The sequence below is a fragment of the Canis aureus genome, chromosome 22 (assembly GCF_053574225.1).
Source record: "Canis aureus isolate CA01 chromosome 22, VMU_Caureus_v.1.0, whole genome shotgun sequence".
NCBI classification, from domain to species: Eukaryota; Metazoa; Chordata; class Mammalia; order Carnivora; family Canidae; genus Canis; species Canis aureus.
In genome coordinates this window covers 26,614,418-26,634,481 of record NC_135632.1, presented here as the reverse complement: position 1 = coordinate 26,634,481, position 20,064 = coordinate 26,614,418, and the positions used below count along the sequence as shown (strand labels likewise).

Genomic DNA, 20,064 nt, shown 5'->3' with positions numbered 1-20,064 from the left:
AAACCATACTCCACCAAAATCAAGAACTTCTACTCCTCAAAAGAAAATGCAAAGATAGGACACCCCTGGTGGCGCAGCGGTTTAGCACCACCTGCAACTCGGGGTGTGATCCTGGAGACCCAGGATTGAGTCCCACGTTGGGCTCCCTGCATGGAGCCTGTTTCTGTCTCTGCCTCTCTCTCTCTCTCTCTCTGAATAAATAAATACTCTTTAAAATAAAAAAGAAAATGCAAAGATAAACCACAGGCTGAGAGAAAACATTAGCAATATATATATTTGACAAAATATCTTGTATCAAAATTATATAAAGAGCTTGTACAACTTAATGAAAGAAGCAATCCAGCGGTGGGGAGGTGGGAGGCAGGAAATAAGCAAAAGAGTAGAACAGCCATTTAAAAATAAGTTGTACAAATTAAACGGAGCTCAGAAATAGAAGATAATCAATACCACTGGTCATCAAAGAAATGCAAATTACAATGAGATACCACTACACTCTCACTAGAATCCATAAAAGTAAAAAGGTTAACAATTACCAAATGTTGATGAGGATGCAGAGAAACTGGAATTCTCACTCATTGTCAGTGGGTGTGTAAAATGGTACAACTACTTTGGAAAATAATTTTGTAGTATTTTAGCAAGTTAAATGTTTATATACCTTATAACTCAGCAATTGCACTTCTAGTTATTTATCCAAGAGAAATTAAAACATATATCCACAAAAAGAAATGTATGTGAATGTGTATAACAGCTTTACCCATAATTAGCCCCAAATTGGAAGCAATCCAAATGTTTCTTACATGAGTGAATAAACAAACTGGTAACTTCATACAATGGAATACTACTCAATAATACAAAGGAGCAAAATACTGACACCACAATGTGATGACTCTCAAAACCATTATGTGAATGACACAAAAGAGTATAAATTGCATAATTCCATTTATAAAAAATTCTAAAACCTGAAAAACTTCTCCACTGTGATAGAATCACCTTTCCTAGGGCAAGAATGAGGGGATGAAGTGGGAGGTGTGTTTGGCCTTAGGGCAGCAGGATCAAACTCTACTGGCTGATGGAGATATTCAGCATCATGATTGAGTGGTGACACACTGGTATCTACATTTGTCTAAACTCATCAATGGATATATTTTATTTATACTATATTTATGCATGTTATTGTAAGAAAATTACACCTCAATAAGTTGATTAATAGCCATTTTCTAAATAGATGCTTTCTAAAAATAAAACCTATATAACTAAAAAATGAGAATATTCCTTTCATGGAAGCAATTGATTTAAGTGAGTCCTTTTGCCCAGGCACATATCAAGATGTAGGATTTCATCTAGTTAAGATTGTGTGGGTTTAAATTAAATTCATCCCGCTGAGAGTATGGGATCTTATTCTGTGTGTATGTGTGTATGTATGTGTGTATGAGTGTGGGTTTTCTTCAGCAACAGATAGCTCATTATTGGCCAAAGATGATAAATTTATGCACAGTTCTACCAATATGATGATAGGCTCCAAATTTTGAACTTACAATTTACGATTTGAAAATAACTTGATTTCAAGCCTGTGTTTTGTCTAGATCATAGCAGGTACTCAATAATTCTTGTTGAATGAATGAATGATTGAACAAGTAAATGAGTGAATCTTTACCCTTTACTCACTATAAAATAAAAACTTTATCAGATGTGCACCAAAAAATTATGGTCTTATTTTTTTTCTTTTTTTTTAATTTTTATTTATTTATGATAGTCACAGAGAAAGAGAGAGAGAGAGAGAGGCAGAGACATAGGCAGAGGGAGAAGCAGACTCCATGCACCGGGAGCCCGACGTGGGATTCGATCCTGGGTCTCCAGGATCGCGCCCTGGGCCAAAGGCAGGCGCTAAACCGCTGCGCCACCCAGGGATCCCAAAATTATGGTCTTAATATGCTTTGATACATACTATATGTAACCATATAATAAAAATACAACAAAAACACTTGACAGTCATCAAAAGATAGTATATATGATTTAAGCAGGAAAAATCAGAGGTAGCCTATAAGAGAATACTCTCTCTCTCCTTTGTCCTGACAGTTATTTACACTCAAATCCCATCTGATCTAAAATTTTACAAGTAGTTTATTATTTTTTATAATATAGTACATGCTATTCTGGCTTTGATCCTGGATGGGCAGGGGCCATGACAGCTATAAAAATGAGAGTATGTATCATGGATTAGATTATAGTTCTGTATCAATGTTAAGTTTCCTGATTTCAATAATTTTACTGTGGCTATATAAGACAATATCCTTGGTCTTAGAAAATACATGCTGAAATACTTAAAGAGAAAAAAAAAGCACAAACATGTTCATTGTAAACAATGTGGAAAATATAGGAAAGTATGAAGAATATAAAAATCACCCACAATCCCATCTCTCAGAAAAAAGACACAATTTTTTGAGATAGTTTTTCATTTCTCATTTAAGTATGCTCCCACATCAGTAAATATTCCTAGAAAATCCTATTTTCAGTGGTTACATAGTGCCATGACCTGTTTATCAAATACCTGTTACTGCACATTGTTTCAATTTCTTCATTATTGTAATTATACTGTGATGACCTGCAGCATATCAGTTTGTTGTAAGAGATTATTTCCTTAGGATGTTAAGCATGAAGTAGTTAGCCCAAGAAAGAACTTCTGCTTTTTCCCAAATCACAGGTCTAATTAACAGATTGACTAGATTGGTCAGAGACCAGCAGTAACTTAACAGCTCCATTGGTTCAATGTCTCCCTGAAGCACCTACATAATGATGGATGCTCTCACATAGTGCACCCCTTTCCTTCCCAGGACTGAGTTTGCCAGATGTCCACAGGCTGGCACTCACCAACTTCCATAATTATCCAACTTTCTCTATTTAAAACTCATTTTTCATCTGTGTAAATTTAGTCATCCCTTTTTCAATACCATAGCAAAATGTACATCTGTATTATATTGGCCTATTGAGAGGTCTAGGCCCAGGTTGTTTAGCTGAATTTTCTGTTAAAATGGGAATGTTCTTAATCTCTGCTGTCCAAACCAGTAACCAACGCCACATATGGCTACTAAGCATTTGAATTGGGGTTAGTGTGAGTAAGGAACTGAATTTTTCATTCTATTTAATTTCAAGAAATTTAAATAGCCATATGTAGTGAGTGACTATTGTATTGGATAATGAGACAGTCTGCTTAAGATTCTCTCTCTCCCTCTTCCTCTGCCCCCCCCTCAAATAAATAAATGAATCTAAAAAAAAAAAAAAAACAAACAAACTTCAGAGTGCTTGTTCGGTAGCACATATACTAAAAAAAACAAAACAAAACAAAAACAAAAACAACCTTCAGGATTATTTTTATTTAGGGCAGAAATTAAAAGAAATAAATACTAAAATTTTACCAATATGGCCCTCTTGAAAGTCCTTGTCAGGAAAAATTTTATTAGTTATACAAATTATAAACAGATTTCTTCAGTTGTAAATTATATCCCTGCAGCCTTCAACTTTTCTTGACCATAATCCACAATTTGAAATAATTTTCATAATAACATTCATGCCCACACACACAACTGAAACAAAAATTTACCCCTAAAAGGCATTCCAATGTTTTTTTATTGTATTGTATATTATTAAATGTATTCTATTCTACTTCAGTGTTTTAAAAATGGCTGTTATAACTCTCAACACTGGTTTCTCAACCTATTGAAAGGTCAATACCTACAGATTGCAAAACAATCTGTCGATTCCTCTTTTAAGATAAGAGAGGAAAAGGGGGAGAGGTGAAGGAGATTGACTGATTAAGAAAAGAGAAAAAGAAACCTAAGATACCCAAAAATATTCTAGAGATGGGGGAAAGGAAGGAAAATGTCTGAAGTGGGAGGAAGAGTGAAGGGAAGAGGGCTCCTAGTTCCTACAATCTGATTTGCCCATCAGGGCCTGCTGGTTTTAATAGGCACTTCTCTCACCCCAGAAGACTCACCCAAATCCTCCTGCACTGGGCCTACATCTCTTTCCAGAACAGATTCTCTTATTCTACTGCCTATTACCTCTTAATCATCTGAGAGCATGTTTTCTGCTCTAAGATCATTCATGGAGGCCCTGAGGGGCTTCCTGCATCACAGACCCTTTCTTCACGCTTCCACTGAAGGTGGTATCCACGTGGATGTTTTTCTCTTTGCCCTTATTTCTTCTCTCTCTCTCCCTCCTGGTTGTGCCTCTTCTCTGTAACTGCCTATAATAGATCAATGTAAAACACTATCTGGAGTTCAAAAATCCAATTGTACAAGAATTGTATGCAGTGGAAAATTCAAGTGAAAAATTACAGGGTGCTGTTTCTCACTCTGAGGGCTTCTAGATCTTGGAGGAACCCTCTGAAGACCACCAAGGTGGCTTGGTTCCCATTTTAAGTCACAGTGACCTGGGAGTTCTGTTGTCTGTGATTGTGAAATGAGCCAATGTGATCCTAGGAAGCAATAGCAGATAAATGCGGTATTCAAGAGAAAGGACGAACAGCTGGAGAAGATTCTGCCAACCACAGCTCATGGAAGGAAGGATGTGGGGACACAGTGGGGAGACTGGGTGAGTAGAAGTCTGTCAGTAGGAAGCACAGTTAGTAGCCTGGATTGATGCCCAGCTCTGGATAGAAGGGATGTAAATTACCACTAGCAGCAGCAAGGAAGAAAGGAAAGGAGAGGTATTTCCAAAGAAGTACCTCAAGTGAGTGTCTTGGCATCCTTCGCCTGGACCAAATTTTATAAATCTGAAAAAGTGTGGGAGTCCTGTTAAAGCTATTCTGAAGGTAGCCCTGAACCCACTTTCAATAGCTTTGCAAACATACAGCAGGCAGATGAAAATGAAATCACTCAAATGAAAAGGCACAGGAGAGTTTTGATGATACAAAACTTAAGCCTGGTTCACATTCAGCCAGGAGCAGCTTGCCAGCCTTGGCTGCTAGTCCAATTTCTCCATCCCTAAGACAGGAAATTACGTGAGGCCCAAAATACGCTCCCCTACAGCTCCATGAGTGAGTGCAGCTGTTCCAAGAGGATTTCCTGTATCCAGGCTCTGCACAGGAAGATTTGTGTGGTGCCAAGATGTTTGCTGAGCACCTACTCTGTGCAAGGTGTACTGTTAAGCCTGTGTTTAGCCTTATGTGTCAGCAGATGACAATTAGGAGATATGCTGGCTCTGAGCTGCAGTTGAAATGTAGCTCTCTTAGACCTGTTGACAAATTCCCCTAGCACTGTCTGTTTCCTAGGTCAACTCTCAAATCTCCCTCTCAAGCACAAAGAGGATTATTCTATCCCCCCCTTCCCCCCCCCCACCCTCTTTTACTTGAGGCACTCAAAATTGGCAATTCTGACTCATCGATGTGTGTGTGTGTCTGTGTATTTCAGAATCTCAATAATAGCAGGTAACAAATTAAGACTATTAAACATAGCTTTCTAGAAGATGAGTGAAGGTGTTTATGATTCATAAAGTACTGTCCTGGATGCTCTTTTCTGAGTTCTTCAATCTCTTGCCTCAATCCTGGGGTAACAGGCTGTAAATAATGTGTTTTCTTAAAGAAAGAAAGGAGAGGAGAGAGAGGAGAGGAGAGGAGAGGAGAGGAGAGGACAGGAGAGGAGAGGAGAGGAGAGGAGAGGAAGGGGGGGAAGGAAGGCAAAGAGAGAAAGAGAAAGAGAAAGAGAAAGAAAGAGAAGAAAAAGAAAGAAAGAAAGAAAGAAAGAAAGAAAGAAAGAAAGAAAGAAAGAAAGAAAAAGAAAGAAAGAAAGAAAGAAAGAAAGAAAGAAAGAAAGAAAGAAAGAAAGACAAACATAAAAAAACAAAAACAGAACTTTCTTATTTCCAAAGTAGGAAACAGGGCAGCCCGGGTGGCTCAGCGGTTTAGCGCCGTCTTCAGTCCAGGGCATGAATCCTGGAGACCCGGGACTGAGTCCCATGTGGGGCTCCCTGCGTGGAGCCTGCTTCTCCCTCTGCCTGTGTCTCTGCCTCTCTCTCTCTGTCTCTCATGAATAAATAAATAAAATATTAAAAAAAAATTAAAAAGTAGGAAACTATTTATTTATCTCAATGCCTGGCAGAGGAAGTATGGTTGGAAATGTTACCCAGCACTAAACTAGATTAATTTTCTTTTCAAGAAGAAAAGTAAGCAACTTGGGCTAAAGGAGGCAGATTGCAAGGCCCTATTATTTAGCACGTTTCCAATGAAAGCCAGTACTGCTATTGAAGTGCTGGCTGATGGAACTTTCTCTTCCTCTCTGTAATGCCCGCCCACAGGTTGCTTGGCAACCACATTACATTGCTGTGAACACTCCCCAGCAATAACTGATCCTGAATTTTAATTTTTGTGCTGATGCTTAAGTGGGATGGATGGATAGATAAATTAATAAATCAATAAATTAATAAATTAATAAATTAATAAATTAATTAATAAATGATAAATAAATGCAATCTCCCTGAAACACTATTCATTTGGACTAATAAGCAACATGTGGGGAAAATTTTAGGATGACAAATAGAGTGATACAAAAAACTGGCAAAGCCTTTGTCTTTTCAGGAAGATTTTGTTTAAAAAATATGAAAAAACTGGGTAGGCTTGTGAAAAAAAAAATAAGTAAAATGGTAAGAATGGAAGATGCATTTAACCCTTCCCCCTAAGCCCTAACATCTATATTGATATAAAGAATAAAATATTAACTTTTATTGTTTCTTCATCAAGACAGCTTTTCAAAAATAAGAATAACACTAAATGTGCTTTGCATAAAAGGATCTGGGATGGCCACCTACATCCCTAGCATTACCCTCCCTTCTCAAATGTAGTAGAAATAATAATTTACATGCATGGTAACAAAAAGGGGCCAGGTTGACTTGGAGATTCCACATCAATTGGTAGTTGCTGCTTTGTGTTTTTAAATGAGAGTGTGAATGGAACCTGTTGCAAATAACTCCTTGTGGTGTCTATTGTCCTTTATTCATAGCTTCTAAAAATGTGCCCTCATGTGGTTAAGTGCTCCTAATCTAAGGGCTAGGAACTATCATTTTTATTACTCCTGAAAATCATCCTTCTAGGTCATTTCAAAGAGGAAAGTGCCACATACTTCTCTCATCTCTTCAATATGTAATAAGATTTTTTTTTTCCTAGAAAACTCAATTTCTTACCTGAAACCACTCTTTTAAGTATAACAAAACAAAGACCTGGGGTCCAAATTCTGGCTCCCCCACTTATCAGCTGTGGAACCCAATTAGGGGATAGCATCAATTATCACTTCATTTGAGTAGTTGTAGGCTAAATAAGATCACCTAACACAATACTGTCACAGATATATACTCAATTTCAGCCATTATTGTTAATTGGCCATACCATGTAGTATTATGGGTATAGCGAAGGCTGTGATGTGCTGCCCAGATCCCCCTTTGAGAATGAAGGAGTTATTCTTCTGGCTTCTGGGAATGCTACACCAAGACAGCCTTCAGCTATGAGTTCTCTTTGAAGACTGCCTGGGCTGAAGAACCTAAGATCATATCTAGCCTAAGATAATGCATCCTTCCAGGGACAGCATGAAACCAATCCATGATCCCCTTAGGGATTTAAAAGGCCAGCCCCTTCACTCCAACCCAGGACAACTCCAGAGCCATCCCTGCTTCAGAGTTGCCCATAAAGTTGGGTAAGGCCTTCGCTGGGCCTACATCATGGCTCAACCCCTCTCTGTGTCTATTCCTGCTTCCTTCTCTTCCTTTTTTCAGCTATGGATTCCAAGAACCAATTATTTCTAACAAATATCCTGCATGCCAAACTGCATCCCAGCAAGACAGTCTGCTTCCTGGGAAACCAACCCATCGTAATGAATGATCACAAGTACATTTAAGAAGATCTGTAGTGCTTGTAATATAATTGCATGTGAAAAGAGGATACCTAATTCAGCATGTGGGATAATCTCAGTGATGACAAGTTATATTCATGTGAGTGTATATGAAGGGAAAACTGAGAAGTACACCAAGATTAGCATTATCTCCTACTGGGTGGTGGTATTAGACATGACTCATTTTCTTTATACTTTTCTATGCTTTCCAAGTTTCCTACAAAGAACATATTTCATTTCCTGTCAGAGAGATAGATCTCCCAAGGGCTGAGCCCCATCCTCTACTTGACTTGGCCTGAGTATTTCAGCTTTCAGATAGTCATGAATGAAAATGGGTCAATTTACAATACTCCTTGCCACTGTAACTAGTCAGTTCACTCTTGTATTTCTAATTGCTGAAATCTGTAGTTCTCAAGCTTTAGCTTAGGAATCTTTTCTTCAAAGACAAGGTACTCAAAACATAAAGCATTTAAAATCAGAACTTCTATGATAGAAGCCAAGAATGAGACTAGGTAGGGAAGAAGAAAAAGATAGAAGCTTCTGCCCCTTGGTCAGGTCTCTAAAATGTCACTTTGTTGTTGTTATTGTTGTTTTTTTAATTTTTATTTATTTATGATAGTCACAGAGAGAGAGAGAGAGAGAGAGAGAGAGAGGCAGAGACATAGGCAGAGGGAGAAGCAGGCTCCATGCACCGGGAGCCCGACGTGGGATTCAATCCCGGGTCTCCAGGATTGTGCCCTGGGCCAAAGGCAGGCGCTAAACCGCTGTGCCACCCAGGGATCCCTAAGATGTCACTTTGAAAGCCCCGAACCAGAGTTAGGATTATTTTTTTCCAAGATTTCATTTGTTTATTCATGAGAGACCCACAGAGAGACACAGAGACACAGGCAGAGGGAGAAGCAGCCTCCCTGCAGGGAGCCTGATGCAGGACTTGATCTCAGGACCCCAGGATAACTATCTGAGCCAAAGGCAGATGCTCAACCACTGAGCCACCCAGGTGCCCCAGGATTTTTAAATGTCATAGAGACATTACCTTCAATCTTGATAATGTGATTTGGAGGGCAAGACATGGACCCCAACTTCAGTCTGGTTGGAAAAACACATGTAAGAAACAAGAGACAAAGAATGGTAAACTTTTTGTCACTGTAAGTAAGTACAGTTCAGAAAAAGATGACATGCCTATAGGCTGGAATCACCAGAAAGGATTTCATGGAGGAAGTAGGTCTTGGCTGCATTTTGAAGAATGAATAAATTTAGCAAAGCAAGGGGCAACAGAGGGGTCATCTTGGGTAAGGACAGTAGCCAAAGCATAGAAGGGAAGTAAGTTATTGGATCTTTAAGTCCAGTAAACAGTGCACTTCTTCACTTAAGGCTGCACTTGGAAAATGAGAAAATATGGTTGATTTTTTTTAAAGATTTATTTATTTATTTATGATAGACATAGAGAGAGAGAGTGAGAGAGAGAGAGAGGGAGAGGCAGAGATACAGGAGGAGGGAGAAGCAGGCTCCATGACGGGAGCCCAACGTGGGACTCGATCCTGGTCTCCAGGATCACACCCTGGGCTGTAGACAGCGCTAAACCGCTGAGCCACCCAGGGATCCCCCGAGAAAATATGGTTGAATCAACATTGTGAATGGAATATATGAAGGGAAATGAAACAGTGGAATTTAGATTCCATTCAGGTAAAAGTGTTTCCTTGGGGGCCTATTAAATAGCTTTGTCTGACCATGATATACAAAAGGGGAAGCAGGCAGAAGGCACCCTGAGTAGAGGCCATGGACTTCACATAGGGTGCCTTGACCTAACCTAACATGGGTTCTGGCAGTAGTGGACATGTTGAATTTGAGTATAGTGATACTGATTTTCTCATGTTGATGAAAAAATACCTGTCACATCACATGCAGATGGCTGTGTTTTTCTTTTCTGGAAAATTTTCTTTAATATCATTATGTGTCCTTCCTTCTAATGCACCATTGGCAATGCTCTCAGAGCCAAAGAGTAAAAGAGGCAGGAACAAGTGAGGGCTGAGCCAGAAACCTGAGTGTGCGATTATCTCTGAGGCTGGGCCCTCCCTGGATTCTGGCTCACTGAGCAAATAAGATCTATAACACTTCTGCCTGGAGTGATCTGGAATAACCCTGGAACTTCCCTTATTTTATGGCACCCAATAAATGAGTAAGTGGAGAGATAGTGGGCACCATAAAATTATGTATGGAGTTTTTCAATCCCACATATGCTTGTTCAGTTCATTAGATAAGAATCGAATGACGTATCTTTTTGGCTTACTACTTGCTAGGTAGTTTGTATGCATCTCATTTAATCCTTGGCAATCTATGAGGGATGTATTTGCACCCCCATTTTTCAGACAACAGGAATTTTGTAGGCATTTGTCTTTATTCACCAAAATAATGAAACATTTGCTCAGGACTTTTATTTTAAAACAAATAAGTAATTCCTTCTTCTCTTTACCCTGGTAAATTTAAAGGGCAGGTTTAGAACATAGGGTTTGACTTTACATTTAACTGCAGAATAGCTGTTCACTAACTGGTCACTTGGTCCTTGTATGGCACTAAACTAGGGGCTTCAGGAAAGAAAGCACAGCTTGGTGGATGCAATCATTGATCTAACTTGCTTGCTCTGCAGTTAGATAAATACTAAATGCATAGAACACTACATAGCAGTTCATGGAGGTACAAGATATGACCCAACAGCATTACATCTAGGAGCCACCTGTCAAATTGCAAATCAACAAGTATTTCCTAAACCTCAAATATCCGAAGCCAGTAAGCCATCTTTGTCTATGTTTCTACCACTTCTCTTCCCTGCTTAGTCTAAACTTCTTAAGTTTTCCTTTTTATCACCTCTCTTTCCATTTCCCCTTTCATTGACCTATTTCTGATCCTTCTCATCCCTTGTCTGGATTCCCACAATCCAGCAGAGTATCCCAGCAGAGATGGCTACTTCCTCCAGACCAGTTTTTTAACCCTGGCCAGACTCACCTTGGCAAAGTACTGCCTTCATGATTATATTCTACTCACAACCCTTCTATGATTCCCCTTGTCTTCAGAATAAAGTCTAATCATCTTGAAGTAACATCCAAGTCCTTCAAAAATCTGACCACAGCCCCACTTCCAATCTGACTGCCTACTAGTATTTTAATTTCATCTGAAGTATCTGCTTCTTGTTTCCCCAGGGTACTGCTATGCCCATTTCTGTCTCCTTGGCTTGGCTCCACTTATGCCTCCTGTCCTGTCAAAGTCAGGCATTGTGTCTTTACTCAAACCCACTCTGGTCTCATAGCATTTCACTGTTTCTGTTTTTTTTCCTCTCACAAACTTCCTTGGACTGTTGTTTAATGTTATTCCAATACTTAGTATCTATCCAACTCAATGGGAAGCAATTTGGGAGCAGCGATTGCATCTTCCAGACTTTGCGGTCATCCCCACAATCCCTAGTTTAGAGTTACACATAGAGTATCTAGTTATTCAATAGTTGTTGAACAAAAAAAATAAGAGAGCCAAATTTTACTGTCTGAAAGTAAACTTACTCTTTACATTTCCTAATTTTTGTATTCAATTCTGCAACATCCTCATTGCATGAGATCTGGATTTTGCCATCTCTGGGTATCTCAATTACAATCTGCAACTCAAAGTAAAAAAACTTACATTCTAAGTCAATGCTGTTCAATGGAATGTTCTCTGTCTATCCGTGCTGTACAATTTGTTAACCTCTAGCCACATGAGGCTTTGAAGCACTTGGAATATGCCTAGTGCAACTGAATTTTAAATTTTATTTCATTTTTTTATTTTTTATTTTTTATTTTTTTTATTTCATTTTTTTAAATACAAATAGCCACATATGACTACTGTATATTGTATTGGACAGTACATACCTAAGTATTCACAGACAGAAGAGAAAAGAAGATAAACGGTATTAGCCCCAGAGCTTTTCAGTAACCATTTTAAATTGTGAGTTTTCCACAACAGTATTGAGTAGTAATATCATAAGGTGTCTGGTCCTTCTCACCCATATAATATACCGTTTCGGCTAGGACTGTACCTACTGGCTGGTTGTTGATCAAATATTCCTATTTTTATGGTCTACTGGAATTCCAGAGGCCCACCTCAGGTGATCTTACAGGGAGATAGAATAAAATTCTCCCACATGACATTCCCTACCTAATTACTAGAGGTGCTCTTCTGAAACTAGCTCATCCCTAAGGGTCCCACTTGAAATATTTTGCCAAGACCCCTATTTCTATCTTTATGCACGTTTTCCTATTTTAGATTCACGGAAAAACTTTATGAAAAATGATACAGTTACCTGTCATTATATATGTTCATGGGAGGCAGGCATAGCAAAAATAAATGATGTCTAATTGTAAGTCCTACCATCCTTACCAAACTAAACCCATCAATATGTGGTCAAGTTGTCTAATATCAACTTTAGTTCTTAATAAAAATCACAGGTACCATTTATTGAATGTTTACAATTGTTGGAAGTAATGTGTATGTATTATGTAAGGGTCACAACTTTTTGAGGCAAGTACTATCATCCCCGCCTTACAGATGAATAAGTTGAGGCACAGAGAGGTCACAGGGTATGCCCAGATCATGCAGCTAGCACACAGCAGAGCCAAGATTTGCACCCAAGAATTCTAACTCCAGTGTCTGTGTCTGTGCTCTTAACCACTCTCCTTCTTTGCAGCTGAGCCCAATCTGAGGTATTAAAATTCATTCATTACAAACTCAATATATAATGAGCACTAGCCACTCATGTATATCAGGCACTGTGGAATATAAGAGCCCTGACCTCCTTCACAGAGTTGGGGGCTCACAGCCTAGGACTTGAACTCAATCACAGTGACTAGTCATCCACCACCACATTTGCTGTGAGGACCTTATCACCTACACGGCAGAAAAGGATTACGAAGGAAATAAGACCTTCGAGCAGAAGGACACATGTCAGGTTTGTGTTAGGAACGTGTTTCTCAGAATACCAGGCTTGGGACTGAGTCCTAAAGAGTGCCTTAGGGACACTTGGGTGTCTCAGTCAGTTAAGCGTCTGCCTTTGGCTGAGGTCATGATCCTAGGGTCCTGGGATCCAGCCCCATGTTGGGTTCTGCACTCAGCAGGGAGTCTGCTTCTCCCTCTCCCTCTGCTTCCTCTCCCTCTCCCTCCCCCCTGCTCATATATACACACTGTCTCTCAAATAAACAAACAAACAAATAAATAATTTTTTTTTTTTTAAAGAGTGACTTAAAGCCTTCATAGAATTAAAAGCAAGCCCAAGGCCATTTCACAGGTACCTAACAAAACCTCAACTCTCAACCTCCCTACTCCTGAGATGGCCCATGTGGGATACCCCCCTCTCAGGAATATCCTTTCCCGCTTCCCTACATGGCTAGCTTTCTCTCAATTATCACTTAGGATTTTTGCCACTACCAGCCTGTCATCACCTGTGAGCTAGTTAGTTAGCAATGCAGAATCTCAGGCTTCCCTCCAGATCTGTGGAGTAAAAAAGAACCTGCATTTTAGCAATGTCCTCAGGTATTTCTTATGCCTATTAGTGTGAGAAGTAGCAAAATAAGACATGGCTAATCATTGTCTTCCTTGAGCTGTCCTCACCCTCCCCGCTGCCCTTGGGCTTCCCCCAACCCCCCACCCCTCACAGCTTCAGTGAGATTCTTCTCCAGGGAGTGCCCATGGTCCTCTGGTCTTCAGTCCACCACTGTGGCTTGTTGACTCTCTGCCTCCACCCTGGATTCCTGGAGGGCAGCTATGGTGTTTCATTTTACTTGGTCTCTCCAGCGCCTACAACAATACTGAGTGTCAGCTGAATGGATGAGTCAGTGGCTCTGAAGAAATGTGAAGGCACTCTTGGAGAACTCAGTGTTATATTGCTGGCAGCCCATCTGGAACCCTGAACTTGGCATTTTCGCCCTCCCAGTTGCTCAGCCTGTCCTTGGATGGGAGAATGACTTCTGACTTCTCTGAACTCAACCTAACTTCAAGCCCTCAGGCCTAAGCCAGGGGGTGGGGGTTCTTTGAACCTTCTGATTTGAGCCACCTAGTCACAGAACCCAGCAGGAAAGCCCCAGCAAACAAGGGCGGGCCCTCTGTTGCTAAGCACAGTCACCTCAACAAAAGCGGGCACTTCCTGTGGGGCCCAACCCAGTCTGGCATCCCACCCCCCAGGGGGTTCCCCGGTGCTTAAAACCAAGGCCTTTCCCCTGTTGCTTGGGTTTCTGCAGGCATTGAGGGCACACCCTCCTCAGAGGGCAGCCTCAGAACCTCAGAGTCAGGAGATGCTGGGCCACCTCAAATGAATTCATTTAGTCTTTAGAGATCCTACAAACAGCAGAACAGGCTTCTGAACCTGCCCCTTGTTTCTTCTCAGAGAATGACTGTGCCCTAATTAGCCTCACATGCTGACTTGGGGGAGCATCTCTGTTCTTAGCATGTTAAAGGGGCTTTACTCTTTAGTAGTATCTTTCTTTTGTTAGTTAGTTTGTTTGTTTTAAGCATTTTTGGTGGCTACAGGAGGTTGGGTAATGCCCAGAGCTTTGCCAATCTCATTGTGGTATTTTTTTCACTTGTAACATATGCGACCGCAGATGCTGCCACAAGCATCACGTGGCTCACTCCCCAGAGCCTGGAGGGAGACATGCCTCATGTACCACCCCCCCCCACCACCACCACCACTGGGCTTTGCCTTTTCCCTTTCCTGCTTACATTACTGAGCTGTCAGAACCAAAAGGAGTATAGGAAAGAAGAAGCGACTACCCACTTAAAAAAAGTTAGTAAGACAAATTGCTTTTCCATTTTTTCAGTTTTTAGAAGCATTTTATTTTTGTATGCAATACTTCTATATAATCATTGTAGAAAACCTGGAAAATACGAAGAAGCATAAATTGCCCATAATGTGACAATACAAAGAATCATTCTCAATATTTTGGTAAATTTCTCACTAAATAGGCACAGCACTGGGATAATGAGAGTTTGGATGGAGGGTGACCAGGAATGAGCTGTCATCCACTTGCACTTCAGGAACTTTATGACAATACAAACCTACATTTCATGCTGTTTGAAGTTTTGATACCTATTTATAACATTATGGGGGGGGGGTGTTATTATCCTTACATAGGTGAGCTAAAACTATATGCATTTTTGTATGCTTATTACTATTCTTGTTACTTTTTAAAAAAGATTTTATTTATTTATTCATGGGAGACAGAGAGAGAGAGGCAGAGACAAAAGCAGAGAGAGAAGCAGCCTCACTGTGGGGAGCCTGACACAGGACTGGATCCCAGGACCCTGGGATCACAACCTGAGCCTAAGGCAGACACTCAAAGCAAGCATCTCCTTATTTGTTATTATCACTTAAAAGAATATAAAGGGCATTCTCCCATGTTAACATTTTAAAAAAATATTTTATTTATTTATTCATGAAAGACAGAGAGAGAGAGAGAGAGAGAGAGGCAGAGACACAGGCAGAGAGAGAAGCAGGCTCCATGCAGGGAGCCTGATGTGGGACTCGATTCTGGGTCTCCAGGATCATGCCCTGGGTTGAAGGCGGCGCTAAACCGCTGAGCCACCCGGGTTGCCCAACATTTTTTTCAATTGTCTACTTTGTCAGATAAATCTAAATGAAATTATAAGTAAATTAGGAATAATTTAGGAGGTTACTGATCTATCATAAGGTTTAAATGAAATAACATACTCAAAGTGTTTAGCCTGGGACCCAACATATAGTGAACTCTTTATAAATGGTAGGTATGGTTATAGATCATCACTAAACTCTCATTTTAGGGATGCCTGGGTGGCTCAGTCAGTTAGGCATCTGCTTTTCGCTTGGGTCATGATCTCAGGGTTCTGAGATCAAGCCCTGTGTCAGCCCCTTGCTCAGCGAGCAGTCTGCTTCTCCCTCTCTTTTTGTCCCCCTGCCTGCCCCTTTCCGGCTCTGTCTCTCTCTCAAATAAATAAATAAAATATTTTTTATTTATTTATCATTTCAATGCCAGTATAATATTTCATTCCAAGTAGCATATTTAGCCATCCTTTTATTATGCTGAACTTATTTCCAATTCTTTCTATTTAAAATTATAGCATTGCAACAGATATCTTTGAATATAACATTTTTATTCATTTTTTAAAAAATATTATTTCTTTAAAATGGATGACTACATTGGGTGATATGAACATTGTAAAGGCATTTTATTACATGTTGGCAAATAGCTTTCCAGTGGTTGTACCAAATTTCCCACTAGCCATGAGTGGGACTACTCTCCTTTCTGCAGCCTCACTAGCTATACATTTTCTTGTCTTTGAATATGCTAATTTAATAGGTGAAAATTGGATTTCATTGTCCTTTGATTTTATATTTTTAAAAATTGCCAATGAAATTGAAATATTCATTCACATTCATGCACCATTTGTTCTGCCTCTTCAATGAATCATGTCTTCAAGAACTCTATAGTAAAACATATGTTATCAATCAAATATGCTACTGGTTTGGGTTTTCTTTTTGTGTGTGGTGTTTTTCACATCAAAACTCAGAAGCACAATCACTTCCTACATTTCCTCCACATACCTGGAAAGACTAACAGCGAGAACATTTAGGATTTTATTAGAGTTGTCTTTAAAGTAATCACACAACTAATAAATATTAGGGAAGGGCCAACTACATGTACCCATACAGTGGTATTTAGCAAGGTTCTGTCCAGAAGTAATGGGAGAGAAATGGGTGCACAGCAGCCAGAGCAGATAGATGCTTCAGGCAGCCCATCTTATCTGTGCTCAGCCCTAAGGGAGCATCTGAGCCCAGGACAGGCAAAGACACACTCAGAACCCAGGAGAAACACACCCAGCTCCCCAGCTGGTGACTTGTGATTTGGCTAATCCAGAGCGGGAGGTGACATGATGGACCACAATGTACAGGTAGCAGTGGCCATCTCACACCCCCATTTCTCACCATATTCATTTTACTGATACGAAACTGGTGGTTGGAAGAAGTTAAGAAAAGTCAGAGTAAGGGGTAAGGATTCAACTTTGGGCCTAGTGGGCCCAGAGTGGATGCTCTCAGCCACCAAACCATGTCACTTGCTTTAAAAAACAGGGTCTCTGAACTTGAGAATATTCTGAGAGCCTCAATAAAATTTGTATGAGCAAGGCAATTTACTTATTCTTATCCTCAAAGTAAACTAACCATCTCTAGTCAAGGAGTCCCATTTCCTTGGAACATACTTGCCTAGATACTTCAATTCCAAGAAAGAAACTAAGGTCAAGGGGTATTCTGGCTCCCAAGGAAGAACTTATTCTTAATAGTGATGCAGTTTCCTCTCTGAAAAGGGGAAACCACTCCAACTTCCCTCAGAAAGATAGTGAAGAAGATGCTGGGCTTCATTAGTCCTCAGATAAGGAAAATGACTACGGAATATCAGATCCTGAGGACTAGATATTACACAGCTTCTGTCTTTCACACAATGCCTGTTAATTAATGATGATTGAAATTATTGTGAAAGTTATTCACAAGTACAAAGCATGATCTGCATAAATCTTGCAGAGAGTTCTGCATATCAATCCCAGAAGTGCTTTAGCCACCAGAGCAGCTATTTTCTCACCAACCCCTACAGTGCAGATATGCAATAGCACTGCCTATAATCCACCAATTAAAAACAACTTGAGTTCTATTTCCCCCTGAAATGTATATTTAACTTATTCATTACCTGATTTATTTTAGCATTGATCCAATTTCTGATATCCTGCTAATTCATAAGATTGTGTAATCTCTGTCTTCCAATATTTGGAAAACTATGAAAATATTCATCCATCTAAGCTACAGAAGTCAGTTTCCTCATTTATGTTTTGTAAAAGTACTCACTGCTATTTGTCAGAAAGGGATCGAGATATACATGCTTCTGTCTCAATCCTAAATAAGAGAGAAAGGCAAAGTGTGTTGTGGTAGATCCCATGACTTCAGACAGTGCTGTTTTTAATTTTCAACTTCTGTCTAAACTTGGGAACCAATTTGACTACCTGGGGTGTCCAAAACAGTTAGCTAAGTTTGCTTCTGCAAAGCTGAAGTGAATTGCTTTTGCCTGAATTAAATAAATGTAGCCAGCGCTCTCAGGACCTGGCACTGCTAGATGGCATTTGCCACACCTTGCCAATTACCAATCAGCACTCAACAGCTGGGCTTGACCAAACAACAACTACCCTTGACCCCGGCTTCTGATCATCTGTTGGCTGTAAATAGAAGCTGGGTGTCAAGTAAAGAGAGCAAAGTACTTGGTACTAGCAATTCAGGAAATCCATCTGACAGCAACATAATCAGCTTAATGTATTGAGCTAAATTTCAGGAATACTTGAAATGAGAATGGGAAAACACGGAGTCTAATAACTGACTATTCCAATATGGAGGTACCTGCAGCAAGAAATTATGGGTGCTTTTATGACATGGAAGCTAGAATATTTCCCAGATGCATGTATAGTCATATTGAAAGCATGATGTATTTGAAATACATCAGTATTTGAAATCCCCTGGGTTTGACAGAGATCAAAACAGTTAGAGTTCGTTTAAGAAGTACGAGAGCATATCCAAAATTCAGTGTCATGCTTTTCCCATACCAAAAGATGTATAAGCAAAAAATTGCAAAGGTTCACCATTCTGCTTCACGTTATGTATGCTTAACCCATTTATCAAATTTCATATTAGAGCTAAAGATGGAGAGATGAGTGTTTTGTTGCCTCAGATCTGGACTGGGTAATGCTAAAAGAAAGCATCAGGAAGAAAATTCCCACAAGTTACCTTGCTAAATATCCGTATTTCTCAAAGAAAAAAGACAAGGGGTGGGGGGAAAAAGCAGAAAATGACATTTTTAGAAACAAAACAGAGATTACCTTAGTTATGCTGGATGAGATGGGAACCATACATTCTGCTGAAGGAAATGCAAACAGCCTGCCTGGCAAGAAAGGAAAGAGATAAAATAAAAAACAAGAAAAAAGAAAACAGCTAAGCTTAAGCTCCAGAGAGATTTTCCTGAAACTGCCGTGCTGTGACACAGGGCTGTGCTTTAAAGGTTAAGGCTCACACATGAGCAGGCCCAGGCGCCTCTCTTGGTGTCCGCTCTTACCCAGGACAGCTGGGGATGTCTTTCACTGCTGACAATTGGGGATGTGGGTGTGTGTGGACAGAACAGCAACTGTGGGCTTGGCGGGACCCCATGGAGCCGAGGGTGGGCAGGCTGGGCAGAGCCTGGCATTGCAGAGCCTCTTCTCTGGCCCTCTGCCAAGAGGGTGCCACCTGAGCAGAGGCCTGTGGAGGCAAGGGCTGTGGTTTCAACCACTGTGCTCAGAGGACCCTCTTTCAAAGTCAAAAACTGTGCTGTACAAGGACTCCGTGTACAAGCAGTTAGTTATGCTTTGAGTGGCCTGAGTGGTTGAAAGACTGGAAGCCACAAGGAATTCATAAGGCTTTTAAAATTAATTTGTATTTTGTTCCTTACCACACCATCTATACAGATTTGGGAATAAGTTATGCAAAATCTGTGAAACAAGTTATTTTTTCTGTCTACAGATAGGTTGGAGGTCCCCTGCCTATTCTGAAGCACAGACCATTTGATCATGTAATTGACTTTGGGGCTGAACACTTGATTAGAAATTACATTATTTATGCCTCCCTGGGATATTTGTGGAATTGGAGGCTTGGAGCCACTTTCCCTGATTTTAGGTCCACTGATCTCCTTTTCCCATATATGCCTCCAGGGCAGGATGTGAAAAGAATTAATCAGTTTTCTTGATTGCTTTTCATTATGCAAATCACACTAAAATCAATCCAAATTTGGAGGATCCCTTTTTCCTTTCCCTCACATCGATCTTCCTTTTCTAGAAGGTTCTGCCTATACTGACCCCAAGTCTCAGGTCATTATTCACTCACTGAAAATCTGAGAAAACCAATGTTATCTCAGCAATGGAGGTATTTCTCTCACAATCTGGTGCTGGAAGAGTGAATCCAGAAACTGTGATAAACAGTAATTGGCAGAGTTTTCAGTTTCAGGAGATTCCCATAATTGTGCAAATGTTTCTCAGAAGGTAGACTTGTAAAGTGTTAGGGAGCTATAGCCCTCATACATTGGAGTAGGCCTCCTCATAAGGTTGGTTTTCCATAATTAAGATTCTCTGAGCCCAC

The 20,064-nt window shown here is 40.1% G+C and overlaps 2 long non-coding RNA genes across 2 annotated transcripts in view; one reads left to right on the top strand and one right to left on the bottom strand.

Moving 5' to 3' along the window:
- The window catches only part of LOC144293945 (uncharacterized), a 36,747-nt gene that overhangs the window by 13,370 nt on the left and 3,313 nt on the right, over window positions 1–20,064 (top strand). The gene's annotated exons all lie outside the window — the stretch shown is intronic.
- The window catches only part of LOC144293947 (uncharacterized), a 33,522-nt gene continuing 27,026 nt past the window's right edge, over window positions 13,569–20,064 (bottom strand). The window contains exons 2-3 of the long non-coding RNA XR_013361297.1: window positions 18,777–18,838; window positions 13,569–13,688 (exon numbers count right to left, since the gene is read on the bottom strand). This is a non-coding gene — a long non-coding RNA (uncharacterized LOC144293947). The remainder of the gene's footprint in view (window positions 13,689–18,776; window positions 18,839–20,064) is intronic.